General features: G+C 38.1%; 1 long non-coding RNA gene across 1 annotated transcript in view; it reads left to right on the top strand.

Annotated features, from left to right (window-relative positions):
- The first annotated feature begins 6,532 nt into the window (after nt 1-6,532).
- Nucleotides 6,533-18,987, top strand: part of LOC121397551 — a 30,806-nt gene continuing 18,351 nt past the window's right edge. The window contains exon 1 of the long non-coding RNA XR_005963746.1: nt 6,533-6,642. This is a non-coding gene — a long non-coding RNA (uncharacterized LOC121397551). The remainder of the gene's footprint in view (nt 6,643-18,987) is intronic.

Below are 18,987 nucleotides of genomic sequence, written 5' to 3'. Positions count from 1 at the left end.
GCATTTCATTTATGTTTCTTTATACAGGAATAGGATTGTTTATCCGGAAACCCGTTAGGTAATTCCTTTTTCTCAGTAATAATAAAACAGAACGTTGTACTTGATCCAAACTAAGATATGTTTAAAGGAGAACTAAACCCTAACTAAATAAGTAGACTAGAAATGTTGTACATTATGTTTTGGGCTTCTGTGTACCAGCCCAAGGCAACCACAGCCCTTTAGCAGTAAAGATCTGTGTCTCCAAAGATGCCCCAGTAGCTCCCCATCTTCTTTTCTGCTGATTCACTGCACATGCTCTGTGCTGCTGTCACTTACTGAGCTTAGGGACAGACTCACAATATACAGTACACATAGAATAGAAATGTCACAATATAAGGCTGATTAGTAATTAATACAGATAATTACTACATGGCAGCACAGAAACCAGTGCAATTAGCATCAGAATTTAATAATCAGCCCTGTAGCATCAGCTTATATTACAGCCAGGGAAGCTCATTTTCTGCTGGATAATTAGTGACGAGCCCTAAGCTTAGCTTCTCAACAGCCAATCAGAGCCCACTGAGCATGTGAGTGTCACAGACACTTTCCAAGATGGTGACCCCCTGTGACAAGTTTGAAGTCCTGGATCATTGCTGCTATTGACAAGCTCAAACTTTAGGCTGGTGCAATAAGTTCACTATATAAAATATGTCATTTTTAGCCATATTAATTTTTAGGGTTTAGTTCTCCTTTAATCCTTATTGGATGCAAAATCAGCCTATTGGGTTTATTTCATGTTTTCATGATTTTCTAGTAAATCCAAATTACGGAAGGATCTGTTATCCAGAAAACCCCAGGTCCTGAGAATTCTGGATAACAGGTGCCAGAAAATATAGCAGAAAATATGTTGTTTTTTTTCTTCTCGGCATGATAATATTTCTCTAACTTACAGATAGGCTTTAAAGTAAATTTCTGAAGACTGGCAGACGTGCTGGATTAAGACAGGTTCCTCACATTCATGGGCCTCTCCCCATTCAATCTTCCCTTAATCTCAGTGTTTGGCACCCATCCACATAGTATCCACATTTATTTCCTTCCAATAAAAGAAGTCCATTCCTGTATTTACATTACTTTGGGGTTAGATGAAGGGCAGCCCTCTATCAGGCTGAAAGTCGTACTGTAATCCTCTTCAGTGTTTTCTTACACAATCCACCAAGATAAACAGCCCCATTTATTATCTGGCCAAAGTGCACAGTACAGTTCAGCAAGAGCCTAGGGGATTATTCATATTTTCTTTACAATGTCCCTATCAGAAGAGTCTGCAGATAAGCACAGATGTGTGGATTTATAGGTGAGTTTTCTGTGTCGGCTCGTCCCATGCATGGCTGCTATACGCCCTAATGACCAATTCTTCTTCTTCCCTACTTTAATTAAAGCATTATACAGAAGAATTCGGAATTGTGGGTAGAATTTTTATGCTATAATAACATGGAAGCTTTCATGTTTGAGAGAAAAAGAGACAGACAAAGTATTCCTTAGCATAATAACTTTCAGACTGACATGTTTTACTGGATATTAAGAGAAAACCGTGAATATGAACCACACAAATAAAATACTATATTATATTATATATATATATATATATATATATATATATATATATATATAGATATAGATATAGATATATATATATATAATAACTTTCAGACTGACATGCTTTACTGATTATTAAGGGGGAGATTTATCAGAGGTCAAGTCGAATTTCGAGCTATTTTTTGTGTACTTCGACTTGGGAATAGTCCGAATGCGATTTGAATTTGAAAAAAGTTCGAAAATGCGAATATCTAAATTTATCATGTACTGTCTCTTTAAAAATTTGACTTCGACCATTTGCCATCTAAAACCTGCCGAATTGCTGTTTAAGCCTATGGGGGACCTCCGAGAACCTATCTGGAGTCAATTTGTGGACTTTTTTGGGAAAAACGTTGAATCAAATTCGATCTAATGCGCAATTTGAATTTGACCAAATACGGGCCTATTCCATCAGAAACTGACCTATTCGACCAAAAAAAAAAATTCTTTTTTTGACTTAATTTTGGTTGGTCTTTTTGAATTAAAATTTCTAAATTTTTTCAATTCGAAATTTAAACCTTGATAAATATGCCCCTAAGAGAAAACAGTGAATATGAACCCCACAAATAAAATACTGTACTATAATTAGAATTAGGGATGCACCGAATCCAGGATTCGGCCTTATTCAGCAGGTTTCTGATTCGGCCGAATCCTTCTGCCTGGCCGAACCGAATCCGAATCCTAATTTGCATATGCAAATTAGGGGTGAGGAGGGAAATCGCGTGACTTTTCGTGACAAAACAAGGAAGTAAAAAATGTTTTCCTCTTCCCACCCCTAATTTGCATATGCAAATTAGGGTTCGGATTCGGTTCGGTATTCAGACGAATCTTTCACAAAGGATTTGGGGGTTCGGCCGAATCCAAATAGTGGATTCGGTGCATCCCTATTTATAATATATATACACACATACAAGGGAAAGTTGTGCTCACCACTAATTTATAAAACCATTAAGAGGTGGTGCAATGAGGTTATGACCACAACATTCACACAGACAAATACCCTCTGCACTCAACCCATTATCAATATATAATACACAAAAACCATGAATATCCTGTAAATTATATCCTTATAAACGGTGACTAGTGATGTCATCAGTTATAAACGGTGAGTAGTGATGTAATTTCTGTCACATGACTCACTAAAATTTGTGTATTATAATAAATAAAGTACCCCCAGTTGTAAAATATGAGGATATTAGAAGTTACCTCGGAGTTCCATGACCTGTATAAAAACACTCGGCCTTCGGCCTCGTGTTTTTATATGGTCATGAAACTCCTCGGTAACTTGTAATATCCTTATATTTTACAAGAGGGGGTACTTTATTCACTATATTAAGGACAATGAAACATATTCGAGGGAATGCAATAAAAGTCGGTAACGGAAAAACTATTTGCAATGCACAAATTTAATATAACTTTTGCAAAGCCAGAATCTGTTTAGCGACCACGTCCGACAGTGGAAAACTAGAATCCACGATGTGACCTTATTTATTATTTAAAAAATCACAATTTAATCGGATCGGGGACAAACTCGCTAAAAGTGAGCGAAAATCCGAATCTTACAATTTTTTCTGAAGTATTTCTTGAATCGTAAAATGTTTTAGTTCTTTTTCCTGAAAAGCCTGAATTTTTTCGGAATTCTGCATGAAAAGTCTGAAATGGTCAGATTTTCAGGCTAATTCCAGCACAGATGACAGAAATTTCCAAATAGGATAGGAACCTCTCCCATTGACTTATATACAACCTGGGCGGGTCTAATATGCCGGATTTTCGGATTCGGCCTTTTTCCATCCTTGGGATGCAATAAATTCTAATTTTAATAAATAACCTCCTAAGTATCATAACATCAACACAGATCATGTTACATTTAAAACCAAGCCAACTTGTAAAGGGGTATTGGCTGACGCAGAACAGCAGGGTCAGAGGCCAATTCAGTTGCACTTGTGCATTTCATAATTATTGTTTTACCATTATTTTGCTAATAAACCTCAAAAGGGTTATAGAAGTATGGAATAGTCCCCCTGAATATCTATAAGAAAGTATTGCATAATGAAGCCTTTAGCAAAAAGACTGGAGGGCTTTATCTCCTGCCAACAACATTAATTAAAAAAACATTTCTGTTTAATAAAAATAACCATTTCTGTTTGCTTGACCCATACCATGTCAATATCACATTTTCATCTCAAACACATCAAAAAAAAAAAACCCAGTGACAAGCGCCAGTAGATTGCGGAGATGATGATGGTTTTATAGTGACACTTGCCCATAAACAACCTCCTTACTATCCAAAAAAACATGTTCTGACATTTCTAGATTCTTCTCAGAGTGCTGAACTTTTATCCCACCCATTATTTATTGAGTTTATGTTGTGATCATTCATCAATTCAATATGCTGCATGTAATAAATGTAGTTACAAACCCATTTAAAGGAACCGTGTGATTAAAATACAAGACACTGGAACTGTCATCAATACACCCACACTTTAATCAATGCTTAATCATTCTTATATAATAAACATGTATAAGTTCCTTCTTAAAGGAGAAGGAAATCCAGTTGGCGCAAAAACCCTCCCCCACACCCGTGTGTTGCCCCCCCCTCCCTGCTCCCCCCTGGCCTACCTCTCCCGCTGGGCAAATGCCCCAAAGCAGGAAGAAGATCGCGTGGAAGAAGATGGCGTCGGTGAACTCCGTAGACTGGACCTGCGCAGAAGTGTAAGTAACAAGTTAGGGGCATTTGCCCAGCGGGACAGGTAGGCCAGGGGGGAGGAGGGAGGGGAAGCAACACAGGGGAGGGTTTTTGCGCCGACTAGGTTTCCTTCTCCTTTAAAGAAATAAATGACTATCCCTGTAGCCGTTGCCAACCTCATATAATTCAAGTTTCTTCTATACAAAATGTCTATCTTTATCTCTATATGGATGTAGTAGCTATATAGTACCCTATACAGTAGCCATGTTTGTTTTTTCTGTAGGTTCTGTGTTTCTTGGTGGTGGTTAATTCTGGACTCTTTGCTTATCTCATATTATCTGCTTACCTGTGGCTTTAGGTCAGAGACACACGTGGAGATTCGGGGAGATTAGTCACCCAGCGACAAATCGCCTCTTCTTCGCCGACTAATCTCCCCACAATGCCTTCGTGCCGGCTAGAATGAAAATCACCAGTGGGATGACACCCGGAGCGCTTCCTTTTCCGAAGTAGCCAAAAGTTGCCCCAAGAGGAAACTTTGAAACATTTTTTGAAAAATGTTTTTTTAAATGGGGTCAGGTTCCCTCATTTGAAAGTTGGAAAGAAGAAGAAGAAGGCAAAATAAAAAAGAATACATCAAGGCCAATACAAAGTTGCTTAGATATAGACATTCTATAACATACTAAAGGTTAACTTAAAGATGAACCGCCCCTTTAAAATATCCCCATGAATTTCAACACTTAATGGCAACCTATCTACTGCAAACATCCGTTGATGTTTCTTGAGATTCCAAAACAAAAGAATGTTGGTTTTGCTTTCAGTTTTAAATGAAAATGCCAAAAATATAAGTCCCTTCCCCACATTGGGAAATCCCATATTATTGGTTTTAAAGGAAATTGTTCTTAAATGTGTTGCTCACTTTCCAACAATTTATTAAGTTCAGTTCTTTTCATACAAGTTCACTAGAATAAAGACTTTTTCAATTACTTTCTATTTTCTATTGTGGCTGAACTTAAAAAAATGTAATCAACAATCTTTTGAAATGTACTTAACTAGACAGTATACAGGTATGGGATCCATTATCCGGAAACCCGTTATCCAGAAAGTTCCGAATTACGGAAAGGCCGTCTCCCATAGACTCCATTATAATCAAATAATCCAAAATTTTAAAAATGATTTCCTTTTTCTCTGTAATAATAAAACAGTTGCTTGTACTTGATCCCAACTAAGATATAATTAATCCTTATTGGAAGCAAAACCAGCCTATTGGGTTTATTTAATGTTTATATGATTTTCTAGTAGTCTAAAGGTGTGAAGATCCAAATTACAGAAAGACCTGTTATCCGGAAAGCCCCAGGTTCCGATGATTCCGGATAATAGGTCCAATACCTGTATCATAGTGTGTACAATACACAAGTATAGGACCTGTTATCTGGAATGCTTGGGACCTGGGGTTTTCCGGATAGTGGATCGTTCTGTAATTTGGATCTTTATACCTTTTGTCTACTAGAAAATCATGTCAACATTAAATAAACCCGATAGGCTGGTTTTGCTTCCAATAAGGATAAATTATATCTTAGTTGGGATCAAGTACAAGCTACTGTTTTATTATTACAGAGAAAATGGGAATCCAAATCAAATTATTTGGATTATTTGGATAAAATGGATTCTATGGGAAACTGATTTTCTGTAAATCAGAAATGTAATGCCAGTGCTTCAAGAGGTAGTTTGTTTTTCTTTTAAACAAACCCTTATGAGTAACAAGCACAACTGTAGTAAAGGACATGCCTATCTCATGTTAACTCTGCACTGCAAAAAGTATAGGGACTGGAGGGCAGGAGCCCAAATACCATAAAAAGATTTTATAAGACGAATAAAACCTGTTGGTTTCAATATATTAGACACCCACCCCCAGTGATGATAATACCTAACCTCAGAAACACCATCTGAATCTTTTAGGAAAAAAGATCTCCAGCTATTAGTCTATAATGCCTTATAAAGTAATTGAGTAATCATGTCCTCTCACAAGCTCCTTTTCTCAAGAGGAAAGAACCCCAACTTTTTAGAGTCTCTCCTCATAGTTCAATTGTTCCATTCCTTTCGTATGCACGTCTCTGCACTCTCTCCAGAATCAACAATATCCTTCTTAAGAGCAAACTAAATACATTTCCTTGCCAGCAAACGCTTAAAACATGTTTCAGGAAGCAACTCCTTTATCATACTTGATGGCTGCTCTGGTTGATGTTATTTTGGCTCTATAGTGGGAAGTCTGAGTCTTTATCCAGTTAGAAGTTCGAGGTGATTCTCAAGTACAAGACCTTTCACATTGTTACGGTAGATGGTTTCAGGTAGGGGATTTTTCATCACATTTTTCCTTTCTTCTGAAGTCTTTTATATTCAAGTGTACTTCAACAGAATCACTTAAACAAAACCAGTTCTTACTGGCACACCAGCCATTCTGATACTGTGTCTTCAATGGAAAACTGCTGAGATCAAAACACTTGAAGCAGCTGGTGAACTGAGCTAGCTATGATATAAGTGAGCACACATATTAGTGATCAAGCATGATATTTGCTCGTTCTTAGCTCTTGTGTGCTATAAAATTCTCATGAGGTATAACTGCCAGTGACAGTGGCAACAAATGGTTTTAATAATCAGTTCTCACAATTCAGAATGCAGCAATCAAACCAGCAGGCGCGTTATTAGCCATAAAGTATGAGTAATTTAACACAAGCTAGCTATTACGGTTTGAGATACCACAGCAACTTGTGATGGACATCAATATAGAACTATGAGAATCTTGTCTGGTTGTCCAGGGGTCGCCCGGCGCATTAGGCTCCTTCCGCAATGACTGCGTAGGTCTGTGCTGTTCCTCCGGGTTGCGCCAATTGGGTAATTCCAGAATTATTCCGTGCGTTTGTTTCTGACGCCATAGCACTTTCGAAATTCATATATTTAAAGGCACAGGCATCTTTTGTGCATTGCCCAACGTAAAGGTTCTTCCTGGTTCCTGGGTGCTTTTTAGTTTGACTCCTTGTGCTAAAATTCTGTGTTTGATCCTTGCCTGTTGCTGGCTCCGCCTTTCTGCTGCCTGAACGGACCCCGGCCTGTATTGACTATTCTTCTGATTCCGATTTGGTGATGCGATTTTTCTCTGTGTATGATCCTTGCCTGTGATCCTGACCTTGCTCCTGTTACCTGTTTTGGTATCGTATTGCCTGTTTGGTTTGACCCAGCGTGTTCCTTGACTTTGCTGACTGCCCCCCCGTCCCTTCCGTACATGTTCAGTTCCTTTGCTCTCTCCCTGGTCCCACAATAAGACCTGGTGGCATTTGAGTAGCGGAGGGCTCCACCCGAAGTCAAAGGCAGCTGCTATAGGCAGAAGAGTGGGCCAAGACCAGAATCTAGGAGTTAGTTCTGGGCTTGGGATTCCATATGTTACAATAATCTTATGGGTAACTTGCAGTTGACATACATTTCACAACTTCACCAACATGACAAAGAGCTATATGCAAACGCTTCTTATATATTTCACGCATATACATATAGCCGACATTAGCTAAAGTTTATTGAGCTTAGAGAGCTGCATTTGAGGTCTATAATGAGTTTAACGTGTAGCCCAGCAATTATTTGTATGCGTTTTTCCCCTGAAAAACAACCAAGTAGGTTTGGAAACGTAATCACAAGATCTAAACTCACTGGTATAGTCTGACCAAAATATTTCAATGGTTTTCAAATTTCCCAGACATGGTTGTACGATGCCTAAAGCATTTTTGCAACATGACCAGATCTGAGGCCATACTGGTCTACACTACAACAATTCCATATTGCTCCTGCATGATACTAAGGAACCAGTCAAGAAATAGAAAAAATAATTACTGATTATCCTGCTAAACTATTCTAAAATGCTATTTCCTAGGCTATGGTGTTCTAAGCAAACATCCTCTATCAACTGTGCAAGATCACGGAGATCAAAAAATACAATCTAAAAATTGAGAAAACAGGTCAGATTCTGTATATGACATGGACTTCAGTGGCAAGAGTCTTTGACATATAATTCAATAACCAGCTCCTTATATATCACCAATCTCCAGGCCCAGATTTGTGGAGAGGCCACCAAGGCCCTGGCCTAGGGTGGAAGGATTTTAGATGCCCAACCGCATCTACATTGGTTCAGAAACACTGGGGATGCGCAGGAGATACAATAGTTTTTTTTAAATTTCCCATCCACCAATCCCCATTGCTCTGGTTCTGATGATGAAAATTTGAACGAATAAAAGGGAGGGGACTGGGGCGACGAATGACAGAGGGCCTAGGGGCACCCACTATGTAAATCCAGCCCTGCCAATCTCCTCTCCTTCCTCTACCCCAAAATCCAATTTTTTTTAAAATGAGACCATTTCCAGATGTCTACTTCAGTAAACACAGACAATTTCTTTACTGACTGTCTTATTATATTACGGTTCACTTGCTTGAGGTTTTTTTGAGCCAGTAGGGTCCCACCAATGAAATCTTTGCCCTGTGCCTGCTGGTACCACTGGGTAAGGTATGTTGTGTGGTAAGTGAAAACATAGTGTATTTCATTTTTTGACAGTTATTTGGTTTATAAGCAGGAACATTATGTTGTACTTTCATACTGTTCTGTAGCAAATCTGTGATAACCATGATTGGAATTGATACTTATAGTGCTAGACCAGGCAGTGGGAAAGTACAGTGTAAACAAACTAGTTCTGCAATGCACAGATGTCTTTTTACTGCATGGATACAGAAGGGGAAATTGAGACGAAATGGAAGATACAGTTCCGTATGTATAAGTACATGACAATTTCCTTTAAAATGGAAATAGTACCTTTTTTTGTGACTTTAAAATAGAATCTAAAATAAAGAAAGATGGAAGCACCATATTAAATTCAGTAGAATTAAGGCCTTCGTGCTTCCAGGCACATTGTCTTTGAAATCAGTGTCATCCAGCCTTGCAAATCTCTTCCTCCTTATAGAGGAGCACTGATAAAAAACTGATAGTATTAGAACTTCTCATGATTATATTTCCCAAGCTGAAGCCTATTAGCCTTTCTTTGTGTTGAAATATATTTTAACTTGAATACTGCAAAAAGAAAAAAAAAAGGTCCTTCCTCTTTCACATCCTTATTGATGTCACCAGGGACATTAGAGGAGAAAACCATCATTCTTGGTTCCTCTTTTAATGTATATTTGAATGTCAGTGATATAGTTCAGCTCGAATTAGATGTTTTTTTACTTTAGACTGCAATGCCCTTTTGAAGAAAAATGGAAACAACTAAACGCTCTTTAGCTCATATGACCTACAGTACAACTCGAGACAATACTTTCTTCAAGCTCTAAGGGTGAAGACACACAGACCTACTAGTGACAGCTACTTTTTGTGTCTACAAAATACCCTGCCATAGACAATACTGAGAATTGCCTCTGCTAAAACACACATAGGGGCAGATTTACGAAGGATTGAATTCAAATTAAAATTCTAATTTGAATTCTAATTTTGGAGGGCTAGATATTTACAATTTTGAGTTCTAAATTCACCAACTCAAATTCAAATTTGAATATGAGGTTTTTGACAGTCAGACCCTTCAAAAATGTTCATCACCTAAAACATGCCGAGTTCATGTAGAAGTCAATGGCAGAGGTCCCTTGAATTATTGAAGATGTTAATAGTAGTGATAAGTGAAATTTATCACCAACCTTCACCGCAAAAATGATGCCCATACTGATCTGGCTTGGTAATCCTGACTATGCTCCTGGTTCCTGATTCTGTACTGCACTGTCTGGTTCTGATCCATCCTGTTTATCCTGATACGCTCCTGTTCCTGATTCTGTACTGCACTGCCTGTTCCATATCTGCACTCTCTGTTCCCCGTCCTTCCTGTATACGCTACGGTTCCCTTACCTGCCCAGAACGTCCCCTTAGCCCTCTCACTTTAAGGGTCAGGGCACACAGGCAGATTCAGGGAGATTAGTTGCACAGCGACAAATCTCCTCTTCCATCGGGCGACTAATCTCCCCGAACTGCCTCCCCTGCCTTCCGCTGGCTAAAATAGAAATCTCCAAAGTTGCCCGAAGTTTCCTTGTGAGGCAACTTCGGAAAATGAATCGCTCTGAGTGCCATCCTGCCGATGATTTACATTTTAGCCGACGGGAAGGCAGGGGAGGCAGTTCGGGCCTGTGTATCTGCCTGTGTGCCCTGACCCTTAGACCTGGCAGCATCCGAGTAGTGGAGGGCTCCTCCTGAAGAGAAAGACGGTTGTTAGAGGCAGAAGCATGAGATCCAAGACTGGGACCTTGAAGTTTCGGGATACCATACATGACAACAACAACATTTTGAGCTTTTACCATTTAAAATTACTTTGGTAACTTTAAGTTTTCACATTGGAAATTTGGCTCTTCTAGTTCAGAGAGTGAAATTGCACTCTCTGCACTAGCAATGGGACCCCCCAACCCAACGTGAAAAGGTGAGCGTGGGGGGCCGCAGCAGGAAATCCACCTCCGAGGATAGAATCATCCCCAGAAGGGACCAGCTAGGGAACAGTACTGTATTCAGAGGAAAGTTCAGTTCTTGGTGTGCCACTATAGATCTACCAAGAGTTGTGCATCTGGGCAAACTGTAAAGTGCCAAAAAAAAAAAAATGATAATACAACATTTCAGGCATTGTTATATTCAGAGGACACAACTTTTAGGAGTGCAAACAACTGAGCCTTTTGGGCACAACCTGCAATTGGCAAAGTGCAAGGAACAGGGTACTGTTTGGAATGGAGAACTTGGAACTGTGGAACTGTATGAAGTTTGTGCAATTCCAAGGCTTAAACATAATTGATCAGTTCATATCACAGCAGAAAGCTGTATTGTATTTACCACTCAGAGCTCCATGAAATGCGTGACTGTGAAGCACGGCAGTTAAACTGCTCCAACTGTTATAGACCACACTAAAGTTAGGGATGGGATGACTACATAAAATATGATTTAATCAGCAAAGCATTGAGCTGCCAACTGTTGACTGCATATTCACTTGCGAAATCACACATCATGCAGTTTGTTCAGTCAGCAGAATATAATTGTGGTTTTAGGGGAATTCTCAGAAAGCAAGAAGTGAAAATCGTTATTTTAATTAGAAAATAAAATAATACTCCCTATACTGTACAAGGCAAATCAATATTTTTTATCCATTCCTTTTACTCATATGCCAGTCAATCTATCCATGCTCCTTTGCAATATGCAGTGAGCACCAGCGTCACCTGCTCTCTGAATTGCATGCAAGTGCATTCATTGATGCAAAGAACCCTGGAATTACTGCCAGTTCTGCACCTTAAAACTTCTACATAAAAAAGACCCTTTCCCTGTTCCACAAATCAAAACAGGGTAGGGGAACAATATCTATGGAATTCTATTACTTGCCCAGTGTTCTTTTGCAATAATCCAGTCGCATTGTAAGGAGACATGAAATAATTTAATGATGAGTGAATTTTTTTGCCAGGTTTCACTGCAAAAAAGACAGCCATAAATTCCAATGGTTGAAAAATATTGCCGCATATCAAAAAATTGTGGTGAGGCAAAAAACATTGTCCCTCTGCAAAAAAACATTTGTCACCTATAAACTTCCCTGCATTTGATGAATTTTTTGCTGTTTTGCGAATATTCGGCAAAATGAGTCAGATTCACCCATCACTCTCTTGATGTTCTTATTCCAAGGTTGGACATTGTAATCCAATAGAAGATTCTGATCAGGGTTTTAGGGTAAGGGCAAATGAGCAGATCCGTGGAGATTAGTTGCCCCAGCGACAAATCGCCTCTTCTTCGGGGCGACATTCTCCCCGAACTGCCTTCCCCCTACCTTCCCGCCGGATACAATGAAAAATCGCCAGAGGAACGGCACTCGCGACGCTTTATTTTCCGAAGTCGCCTGAAGTTTCCTCATGAGGCGATTTTTCATTATAGCCGGCAGGAAGGTAGGGGAAGGCAGTTCGGGGAGATTGTCGCCCCGAAGAAGAGGCGATATGTCGCCGGGGAGATTAATCTCCCCGAATCTGCCCATGTGCCCTTATCCTTAGTGTGGCCCAAAATAAATTGTCAGATTTTTGATAAAGTTAGGACAGTGGCAGGTTAGGATAAGTGACACTATGGGGTAAATTTATCAAAGAGTGAAGTTCCGCCACTAGAGTGAAATTCCGCAGCTCTCAATTCATTTCTATGGGATTTTGAAAGACGTATTTATCAATGGGTGAAAGTGAAAGTTCACCCTTTGATAAATACGCCTATAAAAATCCCATAGAAATGAATGGAGAGTGACGGAATTTCACTCTAGTGGCGGAACTTCACTATTAACTTCACTCTTTGATAAATATACCCCTAAGAGGCCCATTTATCAAAGTCCGAATTTACCTCATTATTATCTGAAAAATACTTCGAGCAAATCTTTTTTTTTTACCCCTTATTTATCAATACATTTTTCTGAAAATTTCCTGTGCGGGAAAGAAAATTGAAAAAAAAATTGAAAAAAACAAATAGTACTAATTTTTCAGATTTTTTACCAAAAACTCAGATTTTTTTTGATTTTTTGCTCAAAACCCAGAGCTAATCAGGATATCTTCGGGACTTCTCCCATTGACTTATATACAACCTTGGCAGGTCTGAGATGTCGGATTCTAACTTTTTCCATCCTCGGGGTATAATAAATCCTGAAAAATGTGTGGTTTTTTTCCACTAAAAATTTGGATTTTATAGTCAAAAACACATTTTTTTCTGTTTTTTGGCATGCAGAGTTTAATAAAGAACCCCCTAATGTCAGCTTCAGAGTATTGATGTTATTGTTTTTGCGGGGGCCATGTTCACTGAGGGTTTCAAGGAACAGTGGAATTCAAGTTGTTTTTTGAGGACTGGCACTGACTTTTCTGTACAAGTACACTGGACATTTGTATAAGTAAGTCTACAATTACACAGACATTGTTCACCTAGTCCTTTCACGATGGGATAGATGGGGTGGGGCCTTTAGTCTTTTGTCTATTTATAGTAAAATTGACAGAAGGTGGTGAAGAACCCCTGAAATGTGCTCTGTGGTTGACTGAATATATAAGGTGTCATTGTGCATTACATCGCGTATGCTGAGTCCCATATTTTTAATTGGTAGTGTGGTTAGCCAGAAGTGATCATTCATGGAATACTCTAGGCCAGTGGTCCCCAACCAGTAGCTCACAAGCAACATGTTGCTCACCAACCCCTTGGATGTTGCTCCCAGTGGCATCAAAGCAGGTGCACATTTATGAATTCCAGGCTTGGAGGCAAGTTTTGGTTGTATAAAGACCAAGTGTACTGCCAAACAGAGCCTCCTGTAGGCTACCAGTCCATATAGGGACTATCAAACAGCCAATCACGGCCCTTATTTGACATCCCCATGAACTTTTTCATGCTTGTGTTGCTCTCCAACTCTTTTTACATTTAAATGTTGCTCACCAGTAAAAAAGGTTGAGGACCCCTGCTCTACACAGAGCAGCAATAAAAAATAAAAACAACTATTGAAGTTTGCGCATAGTATAATGCCATTGTACTGCCTGGTTATTAGTGATGGGCGAATTTGCGCCGTTTTGCCGCAAAATTCTCGTTTTTGACGCCGGCACCCGTTTTTGCTGCGAATTTATTCGCTGTCGGCGAATCGCGCAAATTCGCGCCTGGCGAATAAATTCGCCCATCACTACTGGTTAGCAGATCTGGCAGATATTCATCCTGAAAGAGTATCAAATTCACATATCACAAAACTAATTATAATTTAACACACTATAAAAGGGGGTAGTAAATGATTTGGGATGTTAATAGACTATGCTGACCATGGTGGGGCATCATTTTTGTTTTGAACCATAGACCCCAGACCCTGACATTTTTTGTCAGTGATCTTCTCATTTCATATGTAATTTTATTTTTTTAAAGGAAATTTTAATTGTTGATCATAGCCATGCTTTAATCCATGGTAGATATGTCAATCCAACACAAGCCAATGATTTTCTAAGTGAAATCTTTGATGCCAATGGACCTTCTAGCCAGACTGTCACATTAGGAAAGTCCAAGTTACTTGCTATAAAGTTAACTGTATGCATCCAGAATTTAAATATGTAAGGGCAGGTGTTAAACTGATGCATGGAGTAGAGTTAAGGTTCTGATTCTGGTCAACATTGCTTGACTAGGGCAAGTGATCAGAGAGATAAAGATCTACTCCTGGATTTTTAAAACCTATGGGCAATGCTACAATCCTCTTCAAAGGCATACAGAGAAAAAGGCTGATCCGGTTGTCCTTGCATTAAAAGGTGACATGAAATAAGGTCCAAAAAATGCCCACAGTGTATCATTACATCTCTAATCATATGGCAGACATCTAGTCTGGCATTCTTCCCAGTCCAAATAGATGTTTTAGGGAAGTGAAACGGAATTATTTAATATAGTTCTTCTCTCCCGGGAGATTTGTGGGTATAATTATGCAGGCAGTCATCGTTGGTACACTAGGGGATTTAAATGGATAAAAAAAATAGCCCCTTTTTGACATGAGCTCATTCAGTTGGGTAAATTAAATTAACTGAACAGCCAAAAGTAAATATATTTATTTTGCCAGTGGATTTTTTCCTTAAGTCCTTCTGCTTTCTGTGGTGGGAGGTGCACAGATCCGATGGAAAGCAGTGATTTGTGGAATCTGTGTAAAAATATTACATTTATAGATTTTCTGGAAGTTCAGATGGTGTTCATCCACTTCAAAAAATACCCATCTGAATGAGCTCGTGTCAAAAAGGGGAGTATTTATTTATTTCCATTTAAATGACTTCTTCAGGGTCACAATGAATTGCCACAAGCATTGGAACTAGGGATGAGTGAATTTGAACCGTTTCGTCAAAAATTCACCGCCGGTAAAATGTCGCAGACACCCATTAAAGTGTTTGGGCGTCGAAAGATTTTTTTTGATGCGCAGCTTTTTTTTTTGACGCAGGACGCCATACAAGTCAATGGGCGTAATTTTTTTGGCAAAACATTGCGAAAAAATTCACCCATCCCTAATTGGAACTACAGTTGAAAAAAGTTCATTTTCAAGTTCTATTTCAAATACATTTTTATTTTTTTGGTAAAATTGATGACAGCCCCCCCCCCCACACACACTCATGGAAAAAAGCTGAGTTGTAATATACACTATATATTATCTTTAGGTATAAGTATACACTTTATATTATCTTTAGGTATAAGTATACACTTTATATTATCTTTAGGTATAAGTATACACTTTATATTGTCTTTAGGTATAAGTATACACTTTATATTATCTTTAGGTATAAGTATACACTTTATATTGTCTTTAGGTATAAGTATACACTTTATATTGTCTTTAGGTATAAGTATACACTTTATATTATCTTTAGGTATAAGTATACACTTTATATTATCTTTAGGTATAAGTATACACTTTATATTGTCTTTAGGTATAAGTATACACTTTATATTGTCTTTAGGTATAAGTATACACTTTATATTGTCTTTAGGTATAAGTATACACTTTATATTGTCTTTAGGTATAAGTATACACTTTATATTATCTTTAGGTATAAGTATACACTTTATATTATCTTTAGGTATAAGTATACACTTTATATTGTCTTTAGGTATAAGTATACACTTTATATTGTCTTAAGGTATAAGTATACACTTTATATTATCTTTAGGTATAAGTATACACTTTATATTGTCTTTAGGTATAAGTATACACATTATATTATCTTTAGTTATAAGTATACACTTTATATTGTCTTTAGTTATAAGTATACACTTTATATTGTCTTTAGTTATAAGTATATACTTTATATTGTCTTTAGTTATAAGTATACACTTTATATTGTCTTTAGTTATAAGTATACACTTTATATTGTCTTTAGTTATAAGTATACACTTTATATTGTCTTTAGGTATAAGTATACACTTTATATTGTTTTTAGGTATAAGTATACACTTTATATTGTCTTTAGGTATAAGTATACACTTTATATTGTCTTTAGGTATAAGTATACACTTTATATTATCTTTAGGTATAAGTATACACTTTATATTGTCTTTATGTATAAGTATACACTTTATATGTCTTTAGGTATAAGTATACACTTTATATTATCTTTAGGTATAAGTATACACTTTATATTGTCTTTAGGTATAAGTATACACTTTATATTATCTTTAGTTATAAGTATACACTTTATATTGTCTTTAGTTATAAGTATACACTTTATATTGTCTTTAGGTATAAGTATACACTTTATATTGTCTTTAGGTATAAGTATACACTTTATATTATCTTTAGGTATAAGTATACACTTTATTTTGTCTTTAGGTATAAGTATACACATTATATTATCTTTAGTTATAAGTATACACTTTATATTGTCTTTAGTTATAAGTATACACTTTATATTGTCTTTAGTTATAAGTATATACTTTATATTGTCTTTAGGTATAAGTATACACTTTATATTGTTTTTAGGTATAAGTATACACTTTATATTGTCTTTAGATATAGGTAAACACATTTTATTCTGATAACTATCAACATATTCCTTTAATGACATATTTAGCCTAGGGAATTGCATGCATTAATATGAATTCAACTGTCAAGCACTCAGACCCTGACACTGCTGCTGACTCTTGATTTTACAGCTGTATAATTTTCCCTAACCTTGACCTGTTATAGATGACTTATACTGTTCCACTGGGAGGCTGTGTAGGTTAAATTACTGCTAGAATTGCTTCTAAGTGGGACTGAGCTGCAGATAAGTTTCATGGGAATCGTCTGCTAACTTAATTCTGCTTCTTAAACTGACGTATGCATTTGTACATTGAGATTTAAAAGTGTATTTGCTTTTTCTCAGGAGAAAGTAACATTCTAAACGTTAGGTGAAGATCTCCTTATATACTAATTCTGGAGTATGAATTGATGTGGTGTATATTATGATTTTGTATTCAAGTTCCACAAAGACAAAACTACAGTATAAATAAAAGGTGAACTCCCCATATCACTTCATGTTCTGCAGAAAAGGAAGCTACCCACAGCCTCCTATGAGAAACGGAACAACATTTCTATAATGTATTATATATGCACATACACAGGACTTTCAGGTCTTTATAATAAAGGTGGCTTTGGATGTTGGCACAAATTTCCCTGGTACCAGTATTGATCCTACTGCCTGACTGTCTGGGGAAGTAAGGGACCTCTGGGGTGAATAGGCACAACATTTGTGTAAATCCTTGGAGCACAGCTGATCTGTCTAAATGGACTATTTCATCCAGATAAATAAAAAAGGCTTCTTACGTTTATACCTTCTCCACTTCACCATTCTCCTCCATTCCTTTCATCCCATACCCTGCATCTCACACATGCACCCAGTTAATTTCTTTATGTATAAGAACATAGAAAAATAGAAAACATAGAAAAACAAAGTGTAAAAAAACTGTTTTCTACCCCACAATACATCATTCTTTTTTCAGAATATCTTCATAACTTTTCTTGATTTCCTTCCCTTGCAAGACCCCCTCCTAAAGTTCCTAATTTCCCTCTAAGGGCAGAGATAGAAGGTCAGATTAGTTGCCCAGTGACAAATCTCCTCTTCTTCAGGGGCGACTTATCTCCCGAACTGCCTTCCCCTGCTTTCCCGCCGGCTAGAATGTAAATCGCCTGTGGGGTGGAACTCTGATCACTTTGGCTTTTCCTTATGAGGCAACTTCAGTCGACACAAAGCGCTCCAAGTGCCATCCCACTGGCGATTTATATTCTAGTCAGTGGGAAGGCAGTTCGGGGAGATAAGTCGCCCTGAAGAAGAGGAGATTTGTTGCCAGGCGACTAATCTCCCCAGGGCCGGATTTACAAAGTGGGTGCCCCTAGGAATGCTGTCGTTCGTGCCCCTGTTCCCTCCCCTTTATTCACGCTAATTTTTGGAGCAACGGGGATTAGCGCACAGGAAGTTTAAAAAACTATTGTATCTCCTTGTTTCTGAACCAATGTGGATGTGGTTGGGCAGCATGCCGCCCCCTAAAATCCTGCCGCCCTAGGCCTGGGCTTTGGTGGCCTTTCCACGTATCCGGGCCTGAATCTCCCCAAATCTGACCTTGTGTCTCTGCCCTTAGATCCAACTTCATGAGTCCCTCCCTGGCTTTCCATCCTTTACCCCTACCTAATTCACTAGCCAATATTTCCTTCACCCCTCTGTTGCTTATTCACTCCTCCTGCTTTCCTTGCTACACACCACATCTTCATTTTCCTCCCTTTTGACTCCCTTCGCAGCCAATCCAGAACACTAATCTGGTACGGTGAATGCCCCTTTTTATCTCCATTCCCCTGGGAAGAAAAAAATGTCTTGCTAAGAGACAAGTGAACAAGTGCCCTGGTTTGTCCAGTCCACTCTCATGCAAAGAACAAGTCAGAGAACTATTTCCTTTACTTATTTTTTTCTTCAAGAATAGAGAAGGAGGGTTGCAGTGAGACTCCAACTGAGATCCTTGTAAATTGTGTTTCTCATTTATAAAACATTCCAGGAGAGGTGGCTTTATTCCAAGATTCCATCCTACCCCCCCATTCACATCTACTTTCTTTGTTCCTGACAAACTGCAGTCCTCCGCAGCGTCAGCTGTTTAAATATAGAACACAATGCTTTGT

This window comes from Xenopus laevis, chromosome 8S (genome assembly GCF_017654675.1).
Source record: "Xenopus laevis strain J_2021 chromosome 8S, Xenopus_laevis_v10.1, whole genome shotgun sequence".
Lineage (NCBI taxonomy): Eukaryota > Metazoa > Chordata > Amphibia > Anura > Pipidae > Xenopus > Xenopus laevis.
This window is presented reverse-complemented; position numbering and strand designations above follow the sequence as displayed.